Below are 26,111 nucleotides of genomic sequence, written 5' to 3'. Positions count from 1 at the left end.
GCATAATGAAACTCTTTAGGTGCCAGCCGCATTTGGCAGCGCATACCTCTACCATTATGAATCACTGCAAGCAAAAAGGGAAATGCATTGAAACCAAGAACAGATTCAGGCAGTGACTCCACTTTGGCAGCTATATTTTATTATGATTTCATTTTTCCTGAGGTTGCTGGCACCTTGTTAACGATAGACAACACTTATTTAAATTCTCCATCACGGAAAGTCAATAGACGTCGTAAGGAAGACAGTGATTATGGTTTGGCTCTCTGTTTTGCTTTATCACATTCCTCGGAGCGGATAAACTGAAATCCGGAAGAGTCAAACCTGGCATGGTAGATACTGGGAGAGCTCCATTAAGCAGCTGTACTCAGACACTGGTTTTCCAAAAAAATCACAGAACGTAGTAAATAGGTAAAAGCAAGTTCAGTGATGTGAATTAAGGAAGCTGATCCAGATATGCCATGGTGTCCACTTCAAGTCTGGACCCATTATGATTTATGTGTAGTAATCTCATACCTATATGTAATCACACTTTTAGAGGGAGGGATGAGCATGGTCCAGTAAGTTATTGGTTTCACTGCACTGAGACAATGTAGGCACTTTTCCCTTTTAAGCCAGCCATAAACTGTGCTGCAGCAAAACGAATGGAAATTCACAGAAACAGTGCATTTTCTGTACTAGCACTTGCAATTCAGGATGCTTAGTAAAAGGGTTTCACACATATTTCCATTTTAGTTATGCAGTGGGAGCATAGGTTGGGGTTGTACATCCCTGCACGCTGCGTACCAATGCTGCAGAATGGACAGGTGGTAGAATTATGTTGCAACTCCTCTGGTGCCTTGCTGCTCTGTGGCTCTACAGGTGAGCTGGAGGGAGCAGCACGTGCTGCTGAGTGCAGGTAGTTTCACACAGCCTATGCAAACAATCTGGGCTTTCATGAGGAGCATCTTTACAATCAAATTTTTGACATTATATAGTCTGCGTTAAAGAGAAACAATTCCTGGTGAGGTGTTCTTTGTGCGTGTGCCTGTGTGAGGAGCTGCATTTAGTGTAATCTGAATGTTCAGGACAAATCCTTATTTTGGGCAAACAGAATTGGGAACACGGTGGGGTATTAACTAAGACAAATACAACATTTGTTCAAAAACTTTCACTCAATTATCATTTTGGTTTTGTTTGCATGATTTCTGCCTTCCATGCCTGCAAACAGAGCTTTCTCACAATTTAAAGCCAAATTGTAGTTCAATTGAAATTGTAGTGGAGGTAGCCGTGATGGAAATGTAGCTTTTTATTCAACTGAAAAGTGCTGAAATGGTTTCAGAGCAAAGTCAAACCATTTGTTTGCTGTTTTGTTGTCAGTATTTTACAGCCTGGCTTTAGTACAGGCAGAGGAAGGGGGGAGAGAAGAGAAAGTGGTAATATAATGAGTGGCAGTGGTTATCTGTTCCCTTAGGACAGAAGAATACTACCTCTCACTCTAGAAAAGTTGAAGGAAGTCTTCGTATACTCTGACAAAAGTTACCAAATTCATCGGATTTTAAGGTGAGGGAAGGAATCTCTCTTGTGTTGGACTGGGAGGTTTGCGTTGGCATCACTGCTTCTGTCATTCTGCCTTCCTGAAAATATGAAGGCAGTAAAGTATTTCCTGAAATGAGGGTCCAGTGAGTTGCTTTTGGTATGTGCTTGAATGTGAGGATTCGGTAGAAACTGGGTAATTTGCTTTAAGTTCATTAACTGCTCCTGTTGACTGTACTGTTGATGACTTTTGTCTTCAGCAAATAAATGGTGCGGGACTGACAAGGATAAAAGTGATTTTTTTTTGGGGGGTGGCAGAAATAATCTGTGATTTTCTTGTGGGTGAAGAAAAATATTTGTAGAGTTTTGCCTATCAGCAAAGCAATAGAAATTTGTGAAATTACTTCTCCAGGAATACTAAGCATAGAAAAGGATAATTAAAGAAGTGAAGAGAATACTTTCTGGTCTTGGCAGTCTGTTGCAATAGCAGGTGGCTGGTTTTAAAGCTAATTCCTGAGTCTTTGCAGCGTAACACTAAAGAGGAAAGTAGACAGCATCGTTACCCACAGAGTCTGAATTAAATTCAGCTTTGTTTCAGCAGGGTATTAATGGGGTTCCTGCGAGAGAGCATATCTGGCTTTGAATTTGCTACCAGGCTGAAAATAATCTGGACAGAGCTTTGCTTCTTTGTGGTTTTTGTTGTTGCTGCTGTTGCTTTTAAAGCTATGAGAATGTTTAAAATTTGGATTTCTGCAAATTGTTATGTTCATTAAGCCATTTCCCTGTGAAATATTGCATAATCTACCTGTGTCGGTAAAGACTTTTATGGCAACTAAATGGGGGTTGTTTTTCCCTTACTTAGGTATGTGAGGTGCACATGCATACGTTATAATTGCTCATTACTAAATCAAATAAAAATATGCAGGTAGCTCTGTGGAGTATTCCCTTTGGCAAAAATATTCTGAAAAATGCTTTGAAACACAGAACAGAGCAGTTCAGCTCAAGTCCATATCAAGTCACCTGACAAAATGCCTTCTCTGAAGATGGTAAAGAAAGAACTTTGAATTAAAACGGTGATCACAGAATCATTAAGGTTGGAAGGGACCACTAAGATCTAGTCCAACCAAACTGATCAAATTGATCAGATTCATCAGAAAAGAACGCCATCGAATAGACACGCCATGACATTATGGTATGATCCCATTGCTTGTTTAACCTTCTACATCTCATTTTTCTGTTGATAAAAGAGCTAGATTTATTATACTTTCTGGCTTAGCAGGAAGACTACTTTAGCAGAGTGGCTGTCTGCCTTGACAAGCAAATGCTATATGGCCATGCAAATCTAGGGGCATTTGTTGTGGATTTCTAAACCTTGTAGTTAGTCACAAATCTTTGAAGTCAACAGTGTAAATTGAAGTCAACAGTGTCTTTCAGCAGCTGGTTGTAGGGGCTGATTTTTATTTTTAGCTTTGTCCTTTAAGGTAAGAGTATTCAGTAACATATGTGGAAGTACTTCCATTCCAGCAAATGAGCTATATACAATCTATAATCATTAATGTGTTCTTTTTTCCCCTCACACTTTGCATTTTTCTAATCTGTGAAATTTAGGGACTACCACGTGACTAGAATTTGTTGTATGACATCACTGTCATGTCTGTGTTATTTGTGATGTCACTGTGGACATGTAACAGTGTTTTGAGATACTGAGATTTATGGGTACATCTCCAGTATTTGATTTATCTTATGAAGCCTCGAATCCTAGAGGAGTTACTTGTGAATCTCTCACATACATGGTGCTCTGTCGAATGAGTTTACAGTTAGAGATTTGAGAAATAGGTGAGCAGATGGTGGTTTATGCATGCAATGAACTGATATGCAGTGATTAAGACAAGAATAAAACTGGATTTTTGAACATCTTAAAAAGTGCACTTTTCTCCTGGCTGCTTTAAATTTTGTGGAAAACAATGGTAACTTCAGTGCTAATTCATAAATTTGGCTGAAGGGAAACCCCTAATGATTTTGGTTGCTGTCTCCTTTCTCAAAGTTTCCCATAGTAGCAAACCCAAGGATTTACCAAAAGCATATCAGAAAGAACATTGTTACTTAACTGCAAATAGAAGTTAAAATGACCTGCCATTATTTATCATTTGGAATTTCATTTCCAGCTTTATATGAAAAAGTCAGTCACAAAATGAGAATTTGAGCCCCATCTGTAATATACAGAAGTGAAATATTTTGTATGTAGATGAATATAGAAGATCTGGTACCTATTATACATGAAGCACTCTCTGAATTTTCAGTATTTAATGAAGCTTGCCTCACATTATTTTTTTAACACATTGGACTTTTGAATACATTGTGATTGATGTATTGTGAATTCCAGTTGCTGGTATCCATTGTGATTTGTTTTAAGGATCATTGGTTTAGGTAGGATGGAATCAGGTGGCACAAACTACCCCCAGTTGCTAAATGTCACCGTCTTTGACTCCTCGAAGGCATTACTAGCAGCGACCCTTTATAAAGTCCTGCATATTCAGTCATTCTGGCAGCTCATGTCCTTATATACAGTGCAACAGATACTGTAAGGGCATCAGAATGTACCTGTACCAGTACTTAAAATTCTGTCTCACGAATTTCAGCAATTGCATATTCACCTCAGATCTACTCCTGTATATGCATTGCGGCTTCTCTCTGAGCAAACAGTTCCAGAAGATATGATCAAGGGGAATGCTAAAATAACATTACGCAGTCAACACATATCTTAACTTGACCTTTTTTTTCAAATCCAGCAATATAAATGTAGCCAGCCTCAACTTTGGAAAAGTAAATTACACCAATAGTCAGCTGTAAACCTGAGTTTTTATAAGTTATTGCAAGTACTTTAATAATCATCTTCTACTCTAAACAAAGTAATTTCCTGTGACCCAGAACTCCCAGCTCAGCCCTCTGGTAGGGATCACTCCAGTCCACAGCTGCCATGCTTTTGCTCGGCCTGGGAAGGGGTCATCCAATGCCTGGGGCATTGGGAAGTAATTAGACCTTGCTAATGCAGCAAGCGCTGGTTTGTGGACTTGTGTTCTGAAAATCTAGCTTAATTAAATCTAGCTTCAAAGTCATCTCCTAATGCCGGGAGTTGTGGTCAGCAAGGATCGCCTCTGTTTTAATTGTGTAGCTGTAAAAAATGCCATACTGCACATTCTGGAGTCTATAAATTTGTGGGTTTTAGTACAAATAAAGCACTGAAAATATTAAAGTTGAGGTAACTTACTGACACTGGTTGAGATGATGACCATGGTCGTCTATGCATGCCATTGACCATGCCTTGAGCCATCACTAGGTCAGCTCAGCTGTACCTTTGTCTTTTTAAGTCTTGAAAACCACAGATATGGAGATGAGGTGCAGAGCAGTATTGCTATGTTAGTTGTCCTCCTAAAATTAGAAACAGAAAAAAATAACCAGAATTGATTTCTATTTCCACTTTCTATTCAAGCTAACATGTGGCATTGGAAGGAACGTAGAGAAAAGGAAAAGAAAGGGATTTTGCATAAGTAAATTCATTAACTCGTGTTTCTGTAATTCTGAAGAAACAAACAGGGGATGAAATTGGTACTGCCTGAAGTGTCACTACATGAAATAATGGTAAAGCACACATATTTGAGAATAACACCTAATTCCAGCTGCTACCATGCTAGCAAAAGCAAAATGGAATTAATGTAATGATCCTTTGGAATATGTTATTCTGCATTTTGCTTATATAAATGCTGTCATCAGCGTGCTACCCAACATTTACCTTATTCACAAATGTGAATTTTAATGGAATGTTTTTATTTGGAAAAGATATTTGCATATGCTTTCTTTTTCTTTTTCTTTCTTATTTTTTTTTTTTCCAGAGAGATAAATTATTCTCTTTAATACACCAGAGAAATAAACTGACTTCCCACCAGCAGCCATAGAAATGTAGTTCAAAAGTCCTTGTGATGTAGAGGGATATTAGCATTTCCACAGGAAATAATGGGCTATGATTTTTCTTTTATTTAGAGCAGTTCTATTTTTAATTTTTTTTATTTTTTTTCCTTTGCTTTACCTGTAACTTCATTTATTGAATATACGACTGATTTGGTTTTGGAGTGTAGCAAAAGGGTGAAAAATTGTTGATATATTTTGCAACTCTTGCATTCAGGAGATATTTAGGTTTGTAGAGAAGATAACACATTAAGCCTGGAAATGTTTGTTACATTTGGAAAAATACCTTTGTAATGAAATGTATCCTTGCACACTGCATGGGATTTTAGGCAATAATTTATACAGCCTAAAGTGTGTTCACCTATTTTCAGTTTATGAGTACAGATATACTGGGAACAAAGATATACCTTCTGAGAAGATAAGTGCTTTTTAGAGTTTGCAGAACTCTCTGGGGTTTTAATTAGGGATTTTGATAGCTTTTGTATACTAGCTTCTAAAACCTTTTTACTTCAAAATAAAATTCAGGGATTTTTTGGTCCTCCCTTGATCAACTTTAAGGCCAAAAATAAGGGTGCAAAGAATCCATTTCTAAATACTAATGAGCATATTTTTAAAACAAGGAAAAAAAACTTTTGACAGCATATGAGGATAGGTATATGAATATAGGGGGCCATTTTAGACATCAAGACATTGCAGAACATTTGTAATTAAAGGAATATGTCTGTGCTCCTGGACATAGGTGCTTGCTGGTGAATGTGGCATTGTAGTACATCCCATTCCGTGCAAGTCTTACAATTACAATGTAAGTGATGGGTGTGTATGCATGCATCTGTATATCCTGCCATATAAAATCTGTTGCTTTTCTTGCTTGGGTGATGTTGGAGTGGTGGGCTTTAAAAAAAAGAACGTACATAAGCACCTTGGCATTTGAGCTATTAAAGTTTAAATGAAGACTCACCTTGTTCCATAGATGGTTCTAACAGTCTCCTCAGCCTCATCAATCACCTCACTCAGCCTTAAAAATGAAGAAAACATGTAAATACATAAACAGTTTTTCATGAGGCAAATTCATGTCCTTCTTTCTTTCCCTCCCAGTGCACATCAGAAGCAGCCTCTGCTCCTGTAGCTCTGACTTCCTGACGGCATCCCAGGGCTGAACCTCCATCAGCAGAGGTTCTGTGCCACTGGGCACCTTGCCATGCCCATTTCTGTGGAAGAGAGACCAAAAGATGGCAAATTTGGGGGCATGCAGACAACCACTGACTTAGTCTATCTCTTCCCATCCTTGCCATGGTGCTAGGATATGGGAGTCTCTGAGAGCAGTGCCATGGAGTGGGTGAATTTAATTATTCTGAGCTTGAAATGGACGTTCATATATATACATGGAAAGCTGAGAGCGATACGTTCAGTTAAGCAGTTTTATAGGGGTTGAAATTAAATGTCTCAGAATATCATTATCTGGCACTGAAAGCTTGTGCCAAGGCTGAAACTGGCAGCACTGGAATTGCAAGGGCTGAATTAGATCACATGCTAAGTGACAGGTGAGTTTAATGGGTTTTGACTGACACAAGCAGAGCTGGCATAAAAAGACTGCATTCCTTAGCCCTGTGCTGAGCCTGATTACAGGCAAGATATTATAAATTCTTTCTCCGCAGACGAAAATTGGCTCTGTGAGGGCTAAGCTATTAAAACTAACCCTGCTAGAGGCACTGAGTGTTCATGGCAATGCAGTTACCCCAAAAGCAAAGAGCATTCACATTTCCAGTGCAATTACAAAGCTAGAAACATATCAACAAGCATGCTCCTCACACCACGAATTCTTTCCAGCACAAAGGCAAATGGTCATCAGAAATGAAGAAATAGAGAAGGGGAAAGCTGGCTGTGCTCCCAGCCAGCTGTAACTGCAGTTCTGCCCAGCACTAACATGGACTCAAACAGTGAGAACAGCAGTGGGGGAAAACAAGCAGGTGAAGAACGGAAGAAAGAATATAGCCAACGGATGTTGCTTAAAAGATTCTTCTACCTGTGATAGAGATAAGAGCCTGGCTTTGGCTGAAAGCATCAGAGAAACTGGCGTTAAAAGATAAACAAGCCTTCTTGAACAGGATGAGGAAGATGATACAACCGGGAGGAGCAGGTTTGTTGGGCTCTGTGGCTCAGCAAGGAGTGCATGCAGTGCCCAGTAGTAGTGAGCTCACGGTTGACTCTATCAGCAGGAGCTGAGATAGAGATTAGGATGCAAAGTTCTTTTTCCTACAAATAATTTATGATCTTTAGTGTTCATAGCTGTTTTGAAACACTGTCTTTAGCTGAAGTTTAGGTGATAGCTCTGTCAAAAGCGTTCTCAATCAGCAAAACTTTAATAAATACTTCATAGCAAAAATCATAACACATACATTATGAATTTGACTTATCCTCGGAAAAGAACATAATTCAAAGTAATTGCTGACAATCTAATACAGAAAGGCTTTTTTTTCCCCCCCACACTTTCCTGCATCATCCCCAAGACTGTGGAAGTTTGACTCAGTGCATGATGCAATAGGAAACAGATGTCAGATTTAACAGATTTCAGGTTTAGGTTATGCTGGGTGAAACCCTGTAGAAAGTTTCACATATATTTTTTAAATATTAGCAGCCTGATTTTAGGAACTGATGGCAAAGGATGTTGTTTTTTTTTCTGATAAATTTTTAATACTTTATTTAATGGAAGTACATGAATACTGGAGACTCATGGTTTCCTTCTCTATTCTCTTGCTTCGTTTTCATCTTTTGAATTAAAAATAGATTTTTTTGAGAATTTCATGGAAAAGGATTGGGTCTCATAGGACAAACCTACGATGACAAACATGTAGTAGGAAAATAAGATGCTAAAGTTGCATGGCATATTTGAATTAGACAAAAAGCTCAATTAGACTCAAATATTCTTCCTCCAAAAAAAACCTTCACATCCAAATACTTGTAATTAACTTGTAGCTTGATACTAGTAACAGCCTTGAAAGCAACAGCAGGGTCACATGTGGTATTTTCAGCTGCAGATACATGCCAGAATTCATTCTGATTACTAAATGGAATCATGCTATCTTACATTTTTACCCCTTATATTTCACTATTATAAATCAAGAGAGAACTACAGATTTCTTGGCTAGTGCTCATTGCAACCCTGAAAATCATTTAAGCATCGCGTCCTAAATCTTTATACAGTTAAGATCGCATTTGACTTCAGTATGCATTGAGCTTCACAGTTGCCAGCAGCACCTGCTGGGTTCGGCAAAGAATACCAACTTAAGCGAACCAAAAAGGATTATATTTTGTAATGTTGTCATGGAAATTCAATCTTCTGCCATCACAGAACCCCAGAAAGTGCTACATAGAGAGCTAATGTTGATAACAGAATCTTTATATCTTGTTTTTTACATTAAGTGTAATTTCTTTGAGATGTGTGTACCAGCATCCATATAGTAAAATTTCTAAAGTGGTGGAAAGACGCACTGATGTGACCTCAGCTTCCCACTGAGCATTCTCTGGCAGAATCAGTAGTTTTTGTGCAGACAAATGGCTTTGCAGCGATAGGTTCTCCATTCATTGACTGTAAAATAATAATAATAATGTAACTATATTTGCACGTGAATATCGCGATTTCTCTCATTCTTTGTGCTGAAATTGTGGTAGAAAAAAGGAGGGGGAACGCCCAGCAACTCAAGGCAGGCTCCAGACCAACTCCAATCCAGCTGCTGGCATGCTTTGTTCACACTGACTGTATAAGTCAGCAAGTCTGGGAAGAGGGCATCAATACATTTCTGCTTTTCCATTTTCTTCCCAACCTAAACTTGCTAATCTTGGCAGCATTTCAGAATTAGGAGCTTGTCTGGTGACCATGGACCCTTGCAGTTCTGCATCTGTTTTCTGTCTGCCTGTCGTGCTGTCCCCCACCTGGCTTACACAGAGTACGTGTGCTCAGAAGAGGCTTTGAATGCTTTAATTGAGGAGCTTCTAAAACCATGTTGTTTGATGAAGTTAAGGGTTTCAGTTTGGCTTTGGGCACATTTCAGTCAACTGGTAAGAATGAGCTGCAGTTCTTTTCATTAAATGACAGGCGGTATTACAGCACTCAGTCAAGCAGCTGTTTGAAGATGCCTCAGATGATTTGTCCACGCTGCAGTGATTCATAGCTCTGTTCTTATTTCATAATAAAAAGAGAATAGAGAGGATTCTGTCTTCTGCTGCAGACCTCACTACACTGGATTGCCTATTTGCATCCAAGGCCCCTTTTATCCTACTTCGAATTTCAGCATTTATCTTTTTTCTACCCTTTATCCTATTTTAAATTTTCTGAAGCATCACAGGCACACCTTTATGAAACACAGACCTCTCCACTAATTCTGGCAATTGGTTCTTTGCTGCCAGCAAGATGCCTTGCATATCTGGCCCATCTGGAAGAAGCTTTTGGCATCTTAAAGCAAACACGGTGCAGAATTGCCAAGATCTTACTTTACCCAAACTTCTATGTTTGAACTGTTCTTCTGCATTATATCTTTGCTTTGTGTTTCATGGCACTTTGGAGAAGTGTGCTGACTGTGATCACATAGCTGAGTGCCCAAATGGAACTCCTCATCCAGAGCAAAACATTACTTCTCTCAAAACATCGCAACACATAGAGTAAAACAAGAGATGAATGCGAGATATTACAATTTCAGGTTCTGATTCATGCATGCTATTGATTTATGAGTATATGAGAGAATTAGGCCTTCTGTGGAAATCCTGAGGTTTACTTATAAGAGAAGGTGTTTGTGCACAGCTCTAACTGAAGGCATACCCTTTCTGAAAATTGTCTTATAAATAATTTGTTGGGTTCTACAAAGGTGTATAAAATGAACTCACATGGAAAACAAAAGATTGATGGTATCTATGCTTTGGACAGTCCAAAAGACCATAGGTGTTGTGGATCAATGGGTAGTTAAAACAGTTAGATCATTTCCTGCAACATCAAAGGGAATATGAGAAGGTATCAAATAGAAATCCCCTTTTGAGTTGTAACCCTCTGGAAAATATAGAGACCCATTAAGGCAGGGCTGCTAAAGAGCTTGTATGTGCAGCTCCACATTCACGAGTTCCACACAGAGGGGGCAGGTACATCTCAGTCAGTTGGGAATCCTGCACACATTCAGTATCAAATTGGGAATCTCAAAAACAAATGGAAGGAAATACAAAAACAAAAAAAAAAAATCTGTTACCATCTAAACCAGCACCCATGACTTAACTTCCAGGTTTAAATTAACTCATGATATTTAGAGAATAACATCTGGATTAGAGTATTTTTAGTTTTAAACAGTCAGTAAAACATCATAATTAATTCTAGTAGCTGTTTTGAAAATCTGTAATTTTAGCTACATTTTTTTTTGTACCAGTGTCCAAGAACTGAATCTTATCTCTATCTGCTGGCCTGAATAATACATTTTCCACCTTGTTCACCATGTAGTTTCTGGAAGGCTTTTAAGTTTGTTTTGATTTGCACTGCAAGGAACTCTGAGACTCAAATATGGAATTTCTGAAGAATCAATCTAAGAGCTGATCTTATTTGATGTCTTCTGTAGTCCTCTGGAGGAAAATGGAAGTATGCTAATGAAATTGGCTGAGAAAACGGGATACATTGTGAAAAGAAGAGGGCAGCAGTATCACAGGGAAATTTGCAGATGACATTTGACAAATAAATAGTAGGTGCTGTTTATAACCTAAGAGCATGAAATGTGGTGTTATGCATTGAAGGATGAACAATTTGGAAATGGAGCAAATTGGAAAACTTTATCAGGTGAAAATGATTGATAAACACAGAGGCATCACTCAAATGGGACCAGGCGACAAAGATAGACTATTGGGACCTCAGAAAGGGAGATGGGAAATAGCAAATTAATACAGGCAAATTTTGTGATTAATTACTGAATAAATTACCAGCTGATCATAGTAACCATTCTGTGTGCTATCTTTTCATACTGGTGTGGTGTGCAGGTTGAAATTAACTGTGGGGTGCTGATGACCCACGCTGTACCTCAGGGTAATTGCCTCCATTATGACTATTCACAGTTTTGGTCTTGGCAGGTAATCACGTTTGTTGCATTATTTGCCATGTGCATTTCTAGCTCTTCTTTTTTTAATTAATCCCAAATAAAGCTTTCTTATGTTGTCACCTTTTATGAATAAGCTATTATCTTACACAGAGTTATCTTTTTAGTTGGGTAATGATTTAGTCTTCATAAACTTGAATTTGATGTATATTAATTAGACTTCTAGTTCTGTGCTTGATGAGCTTCGCATCAGTCATTGCCTTATTTGACCTGGAATCTCTATCAGGCTGGTATGTATAATTACATAGCCATTCTGTTTATACCCTTTAAAACTGACAAAATACTACATTTCTTTCACTAATCCAGAAACCATCTAGTTCTTGAATAGGTATTAGAAGTCAAAGATAATAAATATATTACTTCAGAATGATAAAATTCTTAGGGCTGGAAGTGACCTCTGAAGGCCACCTCATCCAACTAACCTGCGATGAACAGGGACACCAAGCTAGATCAGGTTGCCAAGACCTCATTCAGCCTCACCTTGAAAGACTCACTACCTGCACTGTAAAAATATTTAATTTTTTTTTTTTTTCCTCCTCCTTTAAGTCCTACCAAATAGTCATGTCTTGGAAACCGCTCCTTTCTTTTCAGTAAGATTCATCCTCTCAGATCTTTGGGCAGGATATTCATAGGCGACCTGGAACTGACTGGAAACGTAATGTCTGTGGAATTGCCTCTCCTTCCTTTTTTTCTCTTGCACTCTTTCTCAAACACTCTCAGAGCCATGGGTACTGCAGTTGGTTTTGTGGTGTCTCCCAGATGTGAATATCACCCTCATTTGCTTTGCTCCACTTCTGTCCTTGTTCATTTTTACAAAGCAAAGAACTGAAGGCAACATGATGCAACCACACTCACAGTCACTGCCATCATGCAATGAATAGCTAAGATGTCAAGGAAAAGAGCCTCTTTCAGTAATTTATCAGACTTCTTTGTTCATTAGTCACAGTTTTGACAAGCCTCTAACTCTGTCTAAGATTCACTCCATCTCCATGCTAGAAAGAAATGACAGATCACTCAAAGTTTAGGCAACAAGTTGATCAAAGGCTCAGCAGTGGTAATGCTGCACTTAGTAGTGGTAACGACCGTAGACACCAAAATAGTTTTGTCAGCTCTGCCTCACTCAGGTATTTAAACCACCCAGCACAGAGGCAGGCAGATAACCTGTCAGACAAACAAAATGCCTCAAACACAACTGTCTTTAACATTAAAATCTGAACTCCTCACATCTTCCCATATATGCTTTGTTTTTCTCACCTATTTGTTACACATGGCACGTTCTGATTACCTGCCCCCTTCCTTTCAGTATTGCACTGACTGTATGACTTTGAAAAAGCAAACTTTACAGCCTTTCCAAGTGTTTATAACTTGTTTTCTAATGCATGTATGAAGCCAAATTTTGGCTGTATAAGTTCTGCAGTCCCAAAGTCACTTGAGTGAGTACCCATATTTAGGAGATAACTGCCTTCAAAGTGCATTTGATATCCCTCAGCAATCTTTTATGAGGATATTTTTTGTTTTTCTTTCCATTGCTTATGTCATGTAGTAGAGGAGAGAGCAGCGGCATGAAAAGAGAAGGTAATGCGTAGTAAAAGTGCAGAGAGCCATTAAGTGATTCTCTTTAAATAGAAAAGTTTACCTTGGAAAATTCACATACTAATCGTGGCTCAGGGATACACTGTTTTATTAAAATGGAAACACACTGCTGGAATGCATAAGCTAAATAAAGAAATGATCTTTTGCTCCAGTGACCAGCCATTACGATATGTAAATACACGATCTCACATGAGCAAAATGTTATTAGCAAAAGTGTGTGTAGGTATTTTAATGTAATGATGTAGGAAGAAATAGAAAACTACGACTCTCTTACCTAATAAAGAATCTCATTTATAATAAGATCCTACTAGCAACAGATTAGATATGTATGTACTCATATCACTGTCGGTACTGGTATGGGTTCTCCTTCCCATTGACAACTAAACTTTCTCTATAAATAATTCAGTAATCACAGTTTGCATCCTAGCAGATGTTCTGACATTCCAGTAGTTACTTTTAATCTGGAGATGTAATTAATAAATAAATAAAAGCTTCCTTGCAGTTCCAAGCTCAAGAGCACATTCAGTGTTTCCAGAATAAAACTTCCCAACATTGTGTTATTGATCACCTTTAGAAACAGTTCATTCTCCTATTTTATTGTTGGTAGGAAAGTGCAGGACAGCCATACTCAATCTTGCACAATACACAGTGGACTCTCCCTCCCTTCTCACTGCGTCTGCAATTGCCTCAACTCAGAATCCTCCCACACTGTGACCTCAGCTGACCAAGAGAGCTGCAATAATAGCTTTCTTCTGTAAGCGAGCATTCATTTTTCAGGATAATCATGACAATTAAAGCCTACCTGTGTTTGCACTTGAAATAAAAAATAGTCAGCTTTAGAAAAACATGAAGAATGTCAGCATCAAAACTATAACAAGACAAAAAAATAGGATTACAGGTTCCCATACAGGGGAAACACAGGTTCCTGTGTTTCTATCATTGCCCAGCAGCGCTGCAATATCAGTTACAACACTGGGCTTATGGACTTCCATACTTAAGTTTTAAAAGCAGCTTTGGATTCTTTTAAGCGAAATCTCTATTTTTACCACTCAGCCTTTTATACATTTCATGTATCTCTAATGCCATATTTAGTAATTCCACCCTTAGAATAAATTGGTAATATTGTGAAGTGTACGTGAGGTGTGACTTCATGTAACAGCACAATTCACTGCTGCCTTACTATTCTTGAAGATTTTGTATACAGAGGCATAAATAAAACCTTGCAACTCTTTGGCACTGGGAGCAAGTAATAAAATTGTGTTTTCAATGTTAAAATAGATAGCAATATACAACATGTAATATATACACTACTATTTTTCTAACTTCACAAACTGCCAAAAATGCAGTTCGTAGTTTTAATTTCTGATGTTTTTATCTTGTTAACAGCCCTCAGTTCCTTGCAAATTACACATCTGAAGAGGGGAAAAGCTGAAATTCAGCCACACAATCATGTCATGTTTTAGACTTCCACACTGAGTTCACTTGGACACGAACTCAGTTTAAAAGTATCATGATTGTCCATGTACTAGAAGCTGAAAGTTTGCTAGCCATATTATAAACTGGGTTGTAATATCTTGGAAGTCTAGTCAAACATTTCTCTCTGTGTCACAGTTTCATTGTTTCAGGATCTTTTTCAGAACCAAGCATTGCAATAGTAAATCAGCATTTCAGCAGGCAATTCTGGATGCTGTTTGCTGCACTTGCTGTTTTATCACCCAAATCAAAGAGGTAGCATTGAAATGCCAAATGACAGCTCACTCATTCATCTAGAAACTAATATACTGAACAAAGGGAAGAAACCAAAGGGAAAATAAGGATGAATTGAACTGAAATAGCAGAGCTCCATAATGATCAGTCTGACTTTAAATGTATTGAGCAAATACCCAACAAAGTTAACAGCTCTAAGAGAAGCCTTCTCATCCAACAAGTATGATGGCAAATCAGAAGAAAATCTAGTATACTTCCAGTCAATACCAAAAGATTGAAGCCTTCGGGCCAAAAGTTACCAATCCCAAAATGCATTGTTTACCATTTAAGTACTGGAACCAGGTGTCTTATGTGTTACTTTCCTACTTACTGTAGGAACCTGGAATTGCACTTCAGTGCAGGTCAGAACCCAGTCATGTAAACATACAGAAACGCAAATCAGTAATGAGAGTCTTCCCCTACCTGGTAGCATGGGCTATCACTTGTTATCGGGACCAACTTCTCTGCTTCTGTAGCCTCTTTTCAATCACTGCCATTGCAGAAGATGCTTTGCATTTGCTCAGTGTGCGGCTTAGCCCCTGTGTTAAAAAAAAATAAGACAAAGGGCAGACAACACCTACTAGATATTCAGAGGGATAATATATCCACTGAATCACCATGAATTCCATCTATTTTTGAACTCTCATTCTGACAAATGAATTAGCATATGTCAATCCTTACACCTCAATTCTTCTTAGGTGCAGAACAGGGCTTACTTGGGTTGAACAGCACTTGTGCGCATTGTTATTTGGGTTATAACTAGGTTACTTCTTGACAAAGAAGGGTTGGAACTGCAAGCAGCAAAGCATTGCTGAGGTATACATATAATTTCTACTCAGTCCTACCATTCTCTCTCCAAAGGTCTTATGAACCCAACTCTGCCTTCAATTCTGCAATTACCTTAGCAGATTTCTCTTCCCATTTTCACTACCACCATTATGCTGCTTCTTTTGAAAAGATTCCACATCATCCTTTCTTACTGACAGATAGTACTTCTGATTTTTCCTCTCAGTCTCCTACGTTGTTGGCCAAGTTCAATTTACTTAGTTATTGCTTGCAGCTTATTCTGACTGGGCTACATTTAAAGAGGAAGAAGAAACTGAGACTTTGATTAACTTTCATAATAACTAATTACAAACTAGGGAGCAGCAAACTTCAGTTGTAGAAAAGAAACACACTGGATTTTGTGGTGATAAGCACATAGTACTGTGAAATCACTATGAAACTGCCAATATTTTTCTTCAATATGGTATCCAGAAATTCTTTTAATACAAACTCTGCAGGTAATTTATGCTGGAAAACAAGGAGGTGGTATAACACAATAAACGACATTTCAGTAGGAAGCTGTTTCCTATCTCAGGCCTCTGTTGTGCTCCCATTGGCTAGCACAGCAGCAGCTCATGCTGAAGCTTTGGTTTGAGTCAGGTAATTTCTATTTAAATACAGGTAAACTATTTCTTATAAATTAGTAAATGTGAACTGACAGAGGGAAAGGAAAAGGCAGTCTTACTAATACTCATGTGCGCTACACCTGAAGCTGACTGAGAAATTAAGGAAATCTGGAATGGCTTATCTCTCTTGAGAAAGCAAATTAGCTTTTTAAGTGTATTGTCAGCACATGTTACCTCCCCACTTACTGTAACGTCTCACAGCAGTTGCATCTGCATTACATTCATTGAGATGTTTTGGTGGTAGTCTGTAGTCCTGCACCAGCAAAGTTATTTTATCCCCTATAATCAAATGTGAAGCAATTTAAACAGACTAATACTTTGCTTTCAATGTAAATAATACAGTATTTAGTTCACAGTTCCCATTATTTTGCATCAATATTGTTGAAGTCAAAAGAACCACACTGGAACAAATATCAAAATGGGGAAGTAAGGCCACAGGGATGTCCAACGTTTTACAGAGTGCGTTCATGCTGTGAAACACGTAGCATCCTCCTCATCTCACAGTTCTTCCCACATGCTGGGGGGCTAATGGTGCTATGTTTATTTTTGGGATTGTTATTAAAATAACATTCTGGGAATGAGCATGAGTAAAGAACTTTGCAAAGAATACTGAGTAGAATAGCATTGCTTCATATATACCGTAAGGAGATGAGTCAATATGCGATGCTAATTGCATCACTTGAAAAGGATACAGGTTGTATTTTTGGAACAGCATGGTTTAAATTTCTTATGTGCATTCATAATGAGAAAAAGAGAATAAGCAGAGCCTTTCCTCCTATCCTGAGGCACAGAGATGCTCCCTTGGTGGACAGAGGTGGTTAGGGATGGCTGCATAACCATCAACATATACTCGCCGCTTATGGGAAAATGTCCCATCCCAGTGCAAGCCTTGTGAAACTGTCCACGGAGCAGTACCTCCATCCTGTGAGGATTGATTGTGATGCTTCTCCACAGTCTAAGTCATGACACTGGGAATTTTGGTGGGATCTTATTCAAGGTTAACCCCACAGTTCTGAACTGGTGTGTTTTGAAGTCATGTACTTAAAACGCTTTACTATCTTGCTCAGCATCTTCATGTCTGCTGTAATCTACAGACCATGAAACTAATGATTTTACAAACATATCCTTGAAAACACTACTTTTATATTTTATCAACATGGTCAAGTAGTGTTGCAGTTAAATACTGCTTTTATACAGTCTCTGGAAGATTTGTATTTATGAAAAGATGGATCCATTTACAGGTTTTACATCTAGAACCACTCTGGAAGTATAATCACCTTAGCCTTCCATCTTTTATCTTCCCATTGCCTTTTCCTCCAGTTCCCTCCTTACACTGAAATATAACTTGATTTTTGGAGCTCAGATGGCAGTAATATAGCAGGAAATATACTTCACTATTTCTGCTTGCTTGTGTTTTACCTCAAGAAAAAAAAAAAAAACAAAAAAAAAAACCACATCTGCCAACAAGCCAGTTCCATTAAAGCACCATTCCTCCTTGGATGACTTGAGAGCAAGAGAGAAGAAGTCTTTGTGATCTCTCTGGATTTCAGAAGATGATTAAAAAAAGAAAATTCTATATATTCAAAAACACTGATAATTTCATCTTAAAGAGAGAAAAGAGATGCTGTAAATTAGAAAGCCGTTGAATTCAAGTTTACTGAAGGCTCCTATCAGCTTATCTTTCCAGGGAGAGATACTCTGTCCTTCTGTATAGCTAGAGAGGAGTAGCCTTTCAACAGTATTTTCCTCTAATTAAGAAAATATTTAGTCTTAATAATTATTAAATAGTCTGTAAAATACAGCTAATTACAAGTACACATGCAAACCAATTCTGTGTTTATTTTGGCTTGTATATAATCACTGCTTTTTCAGTTTTCAAGTCTTGATGACTAGCATGCCAATGAAATGTGTGTTAACCATGTACCTGGTAGTTTTAATATGCTTCAGAAGATATTTGTGGCCATTAAGGCAATTTACATCTGTTAGCTCATAGCACTTCCAGATGCAACAACAAAACCATATAATTTACAGACACTAGACTAGATGGAGAAAAAAAAAGTCATCAGATGTCTGCAACACTGTGACAATTTTCTGAAGAGATTTTAATTTTCCATATTTTCCCTGAAAAGCTAAGAGAAAGGTGTTAGGAGCTCTTATTTCAGTCTAATGATTCATAATTAGCTTGGCAGGAAAATGACATTTTTAACTTCAGATTTGCATTGCACGTCAGAACTGATTGCTTAGTCATTACAGAGCTCTATCAAAATTCAGCAAAGGGGATGGTATTTTTAATTTGGCTTTCAGTACCCAACTCCAGCACAGGAGAGAAAGGAAGCAGTGACTACCCGTAACATGATAGAAAGCATAACAAGATGACAATGGAACAAGGTCTTCAGCTGCAGCAAGTGAGGATCCACTTAAATGTGATAGCAATAGGTACAGAAATAAGAGAATGAAACTGCTTACCTTTAGAAGGCCTGTAAAGTTCTCAGTTACACAGGAATTTCCAAATGAGATATTCCTACCTCTACTGTCAACCCTTAAATGAGGCCTGGGAAGGAGGGGTGCATCTGGGCTCCGCTCCTTAAAGTCACTCTGGTACATTGCATGCACCTGAGCTTCCCTGGGTTGGCCCTGCCTTTCCACCAGGTGTTCAATCACTGCTTCAAGTGCTGACTTACTATTTCCACTACACTACCCTGCTGCAGTTCACAGAAACACAGAATCACTAAGGTTGGAAAAAGCCACGAAGGCTGTCCAGTCCAACCCATCCCCCATGCCCACTGCCCAGATCCCTCAGTGACGCATCTTCATAGTTCTGAAATATTGGCATGGATGATGACTCCCCTGCTCTCTGGGCAGCCTGTGCCAATGCCTGACCACTCTCTTTCAGAGAAGAAATATATCCTAACATTGTACAGGGCTGGCCTGGGAGCAGGGCTGCAAAGAGGCTGTTTGTTGAGCAAGTGATGCTGCTACAGTCATTCATGAGTTATTTTTTTTCCTGTCTGTCACAGGATACCTGTAGCTCAGAATGGCAGTGGGCTCCTATGAGGACAAGGTGTAGAAGGCAGATATCCCTGGTGTTTGATTTCCTTGTCCTTACGCTTAGAAAATAGGAGAGAAATGAAGGCTTAGACTGGAGAGAAATACTTCCTTAATTGCATTTATTTCACGTACTGAAAAGAACAGTTGTAAAGGAGGAAGAATGGAGTAACAGCCCACTCCTGACTTTCTGTTCTAATCTGAATGCAGATCATCTGCTAAAATAATAAAAAGCTGTGTTATTTAATACAGAGTTGTTAAAAACATTTAAATCCTGTCTGGATCATTGTGCACATTATTATTATTTTTAATATTACACAAGTGTATCTCTTGATACAAACAAATGAAATTGCTTTCATGTATATAAAATATAATTATGCTCCACCAGGGATAAAGCAGTAAACAGCATGTATCAGTGCTCGAGATGTGTTGTTTAGCATTTAAAATATTGATTAAAGATGCAAATAATCTGTTCTGCATCATTTTGTAGTAATCACATTTTTTCCTGGGAACACAGCCCTGCTGCATGTGCTCTGCGCTACACAGAGAGATTCAAACTGTAAATACGATGGGTGTGCATTCCTTGAAGGCAACTCCTCCTCAAGGGCTCTTTGGAAGCTTAGGAATGAGTTTCCCAAACTTGCTCATTCTTAAAATCTGGACAACCAGCAGGAAAACCCTATGTTCTCTGTCTGCAGAATCTCTGCTAGGGATGGGCACTGGAATTACAAGCCAGTGGGTCTCACTCCAGTACTGGTACATTAGCTGAAAAAAATAGCTATAGAGTTACAGCGAGCATGGTTTTATAAGGGGAAACTCAGCTCTGCTCCCGAAAGGGAAACTGCCTTTCCTCCAGGATGTCAGCAAAATAACAGATAACTGAGAAGCAACAGATATAATTTATTTTGGGTTTTAAAAAACTCGAGAGGCTATTAAGAAAGCTAAGAGTATTCACAGAGTAGGACATAATGGACCTGCATGGACTGGAAACTGATAAAGAGAGGGAAACAAAGAATGGAATAAGTACATTTAGCAACAGGACTGAAAGCCATTCTCTTCCAAAATCTAATAGATTTTATTTATGGCATTGGGTGATATATTGTCATATTTATGACACCCAAGATTCAGATAAATGGGCAGCAAAAAGTCCTGTCTATCAATCCAAACTGCTCCTCATTCTATTCCTTGCAGGTTCAGTCAAATGCCATTAGCTGTCATTCTCAGGAAATCTAAATAGCTGGAGATGGGAAAAGTTTTTATCACTTGATGCACGAATAACATTTCTAAGTTCTCAGTTTAAGTGTTACAGTCTTAGAATTTAAGATTGGCTTATTTATTTTCATTATTAAAATGACAGATGGTGTAATAATGAATATGGATAATAATAAAAAAAAAAGTAATTAAAAAGAAAAGATTATGGAAAAAAACCACAGCAAATAAACTAAAAACCCAACCCAACAGATCATCCAGTCGGTGCTTTTGTCCAAATAGAAAATCTTCACAGAAATGTGTCTGCGTGTTCTTTATAGGCAGCTTTCAAATGACAGAATTTCACGAGCATTTCCCGACTTTTGCTTTCCCCAGTTCTGTGCCTTGTGTTGTTAAATGTGAAATGTTATTCTCAGACTTAGCATCGTAAAACAAGATTTGTTTCACTCTCAGTCTCAAGTCTGTATGCGTTCATGTGAATTCATGCATATGTTCATGGAAAGGAAGGGCTGCTTGGTGTTTGATGGCAGAAGAGCTTTTGTTGTTAGTGCACTTTAGAGTGGCTGTGACGTCTTAAGGATGATGCAGAACAGCTGTCAAATGTATGAAGGGTATTTGTAAGAATATGCAGCAATACAGTAGGGTGAAGAATTTCCAAGAAAGAATATTTTGACTGAGTATTAGGAAGAAGGGCTTTTAAGGTGGATTGCTGAAAGACACAGAAACAGTTGATAGACATCAGTTAAAGATGTTACTTCTCTGGAGACTGTCAGAGTTGGACAAACATCCCCAAGGGTGGATGCAGTGGCAAAGCTAACTTAATTCCCAGTGGTTTTCTTGGAATTTTAGCTCAGTTATTCTAATTGGTGAGATGGTTCAGAAGAATGAGTTGCTGGATCTCTTTGAAGGTTGTCAGAAGAGGCAGATGTGCTCACTGGGGCAATTGTACGTGTCTGAATTTCTGTTATTAGTAGATTCAAAAGATTTATGAATTTTAGTTCCTTGATGAACTTCTCAAATGTACCTTTAATCCCCTGCCTTAAGCCTCTCATTAGTTGTAGCTTTGCATCAATGCAGCTCTGCTACTCTTACTCCAGGCTACTCCAGGACTGGAGATCTGGTACCAGTGCAATGAAAGGGTTTAGGCACGGACTGTGTCAACTTAATAGAGCTGCAGTTCTCCTTTAAAAGCTTCTGTTGATATTGGGAGCGCAAGGATGTGCAGTGTGAAATGCTGCAAATTTTCTGATTTATGTTTGAAGGTGACTGTCCTATGGGCCTTTTTAGATTTTATATGGGACAGTATGATTTTTTATTTGACATTCTGTAAAACTGTGTTTCTCTGTCTCTATGAGGACTGAACAGAAGGAGAGTATGATCTCTCACCGCACATCAGGCTGCTTCTATTTAATGACTCTAGGTTCCTTTTACTTAATATGGGACTTAGTACTATCAAGACAGTCATGCAGATTTTATTACAAGCGTGCAGAGATGCTGCTCGATTCTATTCCTTGGATGGATGAATACTTCTTGACGCAAATCTTTGTGAACACTTTTGTTTTCATTATTTCATAAAGAGGCCACCTAGCGTGCTATTTCAGTGGAGAAAAAGAGTGTTTATATGTACCTAGGGATGATGATTTGATGTAACAATAATAATAAAATATGCTGATGTGATCGTATCATTTTCATTACGTACGGGTGGAAAGTGAAACTTCTGTTTCTGATGAGATACTGATGATGAATAATCAGCTCCATATCCCAGAGAGGTAAACACAATCTGTGTCTGAATGTATATCAAGGGAAATCCTTCATGTATTTTCATGAGTCTTTTGGCACGGGTGATATTCTTAGATTCCTTTTCAGCATGATTCTGCTTTTATTCAACCTACTCATTTTTCTCACAGAGGTTTTGTTAGAGTATCCCATCCATGCACTCAGCTCTGGCAGAGAGGCAATGGGGTAGAGAGGAAAAGAAGGCACCAGAGCACAGTGGGAGGCTTGGACTGGCTCTGGAATAATCAATAATGTCTGCAGCTAAGTTTTTAATATTATGAAAGCAATGTTGCAGAACTGGGCACTCAGCCACCCCTTCACCTGAGAAACACATTTTGGCTGCAGTGATGCAGATAGAGTTTAAGTGTCACATCATCCCAGTTTTCTACATAGGCATAATTCTTAACTTGGTCATTAATATGTGCTATGGCATCTTTCTAAACTATTTTTTAATACTAACTATTGCAACGAGTATGGTGGTTCCTCTCACATCCCAATGCCTGAATTTTTACACCTGTATCCCAGGAGACATTTTCTTATGTAATAAACAAATATTGGCATAATGTAACATAACACGCAAACGCAGAAAAAATGGTAATGTGCTCAAATACATATGTTAAAATGGGGGGGGGGGGGGGGAAGAGTTTGAGTGGTGGAAGCCTTTTAGAGAGATCAGTTCATTAGTGAAACTTGGCATAATTAGTTCTCCCTCTCCACTTTTCTTGTATAGCTGTGTGGTCCTCATCTTGTGTTTACAAAGTTCTCTTTTTAAGTAGAAATTCCTAAATGAATTTTTGGTTTTTTTAAAGTTCCAAGGTTCTTATTAATCAAGAGCATAAAAGATATCACAGATAAAAACAACTGAGAGATCTGAGAGAATTTTCCTAGTAATGAGTCTTCTACTAAATGCTGCTGTGACTGTAGAAACTGAAGTAAGTTACAACAGTGTGAAAATTAACTATGAGAAACGTGCTGTAATCTTGCCTGGTATTTGGGAATCCATTCTACCAAAGTGAATTTCTCATTCTGAACCATAAGTTTCTTTCAGTTTAAGGATTACTAGATAGAGCTGAAAAAATCTGGAAAGTAGGTCAATGTCTTAAACACAAGAATGCTGAAAATCTGCCAAGAAACACACATATTAGTTTCTTGTTTCATCCAATACCTGGTAGTCCTTAGTGGGTTTTTTTTCAGAGCTAATATCATGGAAATATGCGGACACTCTTTTATCTCAAGTTAATCTATTTCTCCACTGTGGGAGGACTATGGATATAAAACAAACAAACAGAAAAACAGACAAACCAAGTTGTTGGGTAAGATGGGTTTCCTGTTGAATTCTGATTCAAAACAAGGTTTTCAGTTTCAAAGTAGTTCAGATTTTCCTGGGTGATGTTTTCTTACTTCTTAACTACAAATTTGATGATGAAAACTTGTTGACTTACCGCTGCAATATTTGAGGCTAATAACACTGATGCTGAAGGAATCTCTCTTTTGTCTCTTCACTGATGCTGAAGGAATCTCTCTAGTTGTCATCATGGTGTTTAGAAATCATTTGCAGAGTGTAAGTCATTAAAATGTTAATGTTTATGAGTTTGTTTGCTGTCAGTTGTCTGTTAACAAAATTATTGGAATCTGACCATTTTGTTCTGATGTTACTGCTTAGCATAGCCTAGAGATGAGAGAAATGATGCTTTTATTGTTGTCGTAGACACATTTATGAATTATCTATTAATAACTTCACTTTATTTGGGGACTAAATTCTAGTACTTGGGTCACAAAGAGACAAGAGTTGAATTAGGCAGTAGCTGTAAGAAGGTGTTAAGTATGTGCTCTTTTGGCAAGTAACGAGCAATTAGTGGTGTATGGGGGCATTTGGAAGATACCAGACAATAAAAGATAATATTTCCTTGCTACACTATGATTCACAGTAGAAAGAGTATTTTTAGGGTAGTCACCAGATTCTGCAGGCCTATAACTTTTAGATATGATTTGCATAAACCTAAGAACAAAGAAAGCAGATATCAAACAGTTCTTGCTTCGGACATTGATTTTTTTCATTAATTTTTTTTTTTCCTAGAAAAATGCTTTTTTGTTGTTTCTTTTTTGGAAACGTACTGTGATTTCCCCAATAAGAAGCAAAAGTTGACATAATTAAAACACTAAAAGGCAACTGTAATACTTAGCACAAATAGAGCTTACCAAAAGGAGATGACAAAACTCTCAATTTCTGTAGTATGGCTTTACCCCCGTAGCACCTCCTCCAGAAGGCGAACTGTAATCATGAAAGACTTTGAGGTGAATGTTCACTTTCAGGCTGGGTAACAGATGGCACTCAGCTACCTATGACTAATACAGATAATTTTTTCCTTTTCATACTGTGAGCACAACATGTTCCAAGATCCAGAAAGCCATTGTACATAGGGAAGTAACCATGCTGCTCAGAGGAGCAGTTCTTTGCAGACCACTGAGCAGCTGGCATGTAGCAACTACTCTGCTTTAATCTTCTTTTCTGACTTGCAGCCATAGGTGCTCAAACTTGGCACTACTCATTTCTTTGTCCCCTCTGAAATCCCTCCCTGATTGCATGGAATTTCCTGAAAACAGGAGTGTGCAGGGGGATGGCGTGGAGTCTCCTGCTGCTTCTCAGAGCCCATCCAGTGCAGCAGTGCTCAGGTTTTTGGTTTAGATTCTAGCCAAATGAAAAATACCATACTTTGTTAAATCTGTTCTCTCTATGCCCATTGGAGAACATACCTTTTAATTGCTTTCTGGTATTATTTGGAAAGGAAAGAGACAACACTGACACTACAAATGTCACAGTATTTTTGGCCTGCTACATAGCTGTTATGGGATGAAGATGTGCCAGTAGGTGATAGGTGAATCTTGTCTTAATCACTTTGCTTGAGCAAAACGTTCTTTATTCAGTGTAATGTCACTGTAGGATACAAACCAAATCTTCCTCTAAGAATCTTTGCAGTTGGACTAGATGATGATCTTCAAGATTTTCTCCAGCCTGAGCATTTCTCTGATTCTGATTCCATCCTTCATGTCCACAAATGTCAAAACAGTAAAAAACAAACAAACAAAAAACAACAAAAATGAAATTCATAGAAGCATAAGGTTACCAGAAGCACATGACATTTCCAGCATTGATACCAAATAGTAAATTTATGCTTTGCATCAGACATGAAATCTTTAACAACTCGGACAGAAATTTTATACAGAAACAGTCCCAGTTAGAAGTCATGTTGAAAAAGGAAAGCTGAAATATTGCATCAAAACTTCAACCCTTCTGTATCTTCCAGTGCTGCTGTTGGTTATCGAGTGTTTTGAAAGGGAGAGGGTTGCAGTTCACACTGTAAAAAGACTTTGTTCTCTTCTTAATAATACTAAAGCCCACGGTGGTATTGTAACGTGAGTAAAGAAGTGTGTATTTTCGTACTCTGTCCTCACTTTGGTTCTTTCATTGACTCTTTTTCATTATTATCCTAAAATGAGATTGCTGTAACGTGGAGGGAGAGAAAGAGAGGAAGAAGGAGTGCTGCGTAGTTTTATTTTTATTCTGTTTACAGTTCTTAGTGCAATTACACTTTGACCAGCGAATGGGCACAGCATAGGGATATAAATAGTTTTGTTGCCAACTGCTGTTCTATAGGGGAGCGCTAATGGTTCCATCAGAGCTGAGTGAAGGGCAGAA

Source organism: Coturnix japonica, chromosome 12 (assembly GCF_054131305.1).
Source record: "Coturnix japonica strain WE chromosome 12, WE-NBRP24, whole genome shotgun sequence".
Taxonomy (NCBI): domain Eukaryota; kingdom Metazoa; phylum Chordata; class Aves; order Galliformes; family Phasianidae; genus Coturnix; species Coturnix japonica.
This window is presented reverse-complemented; position numbering follows the sequence as displayed.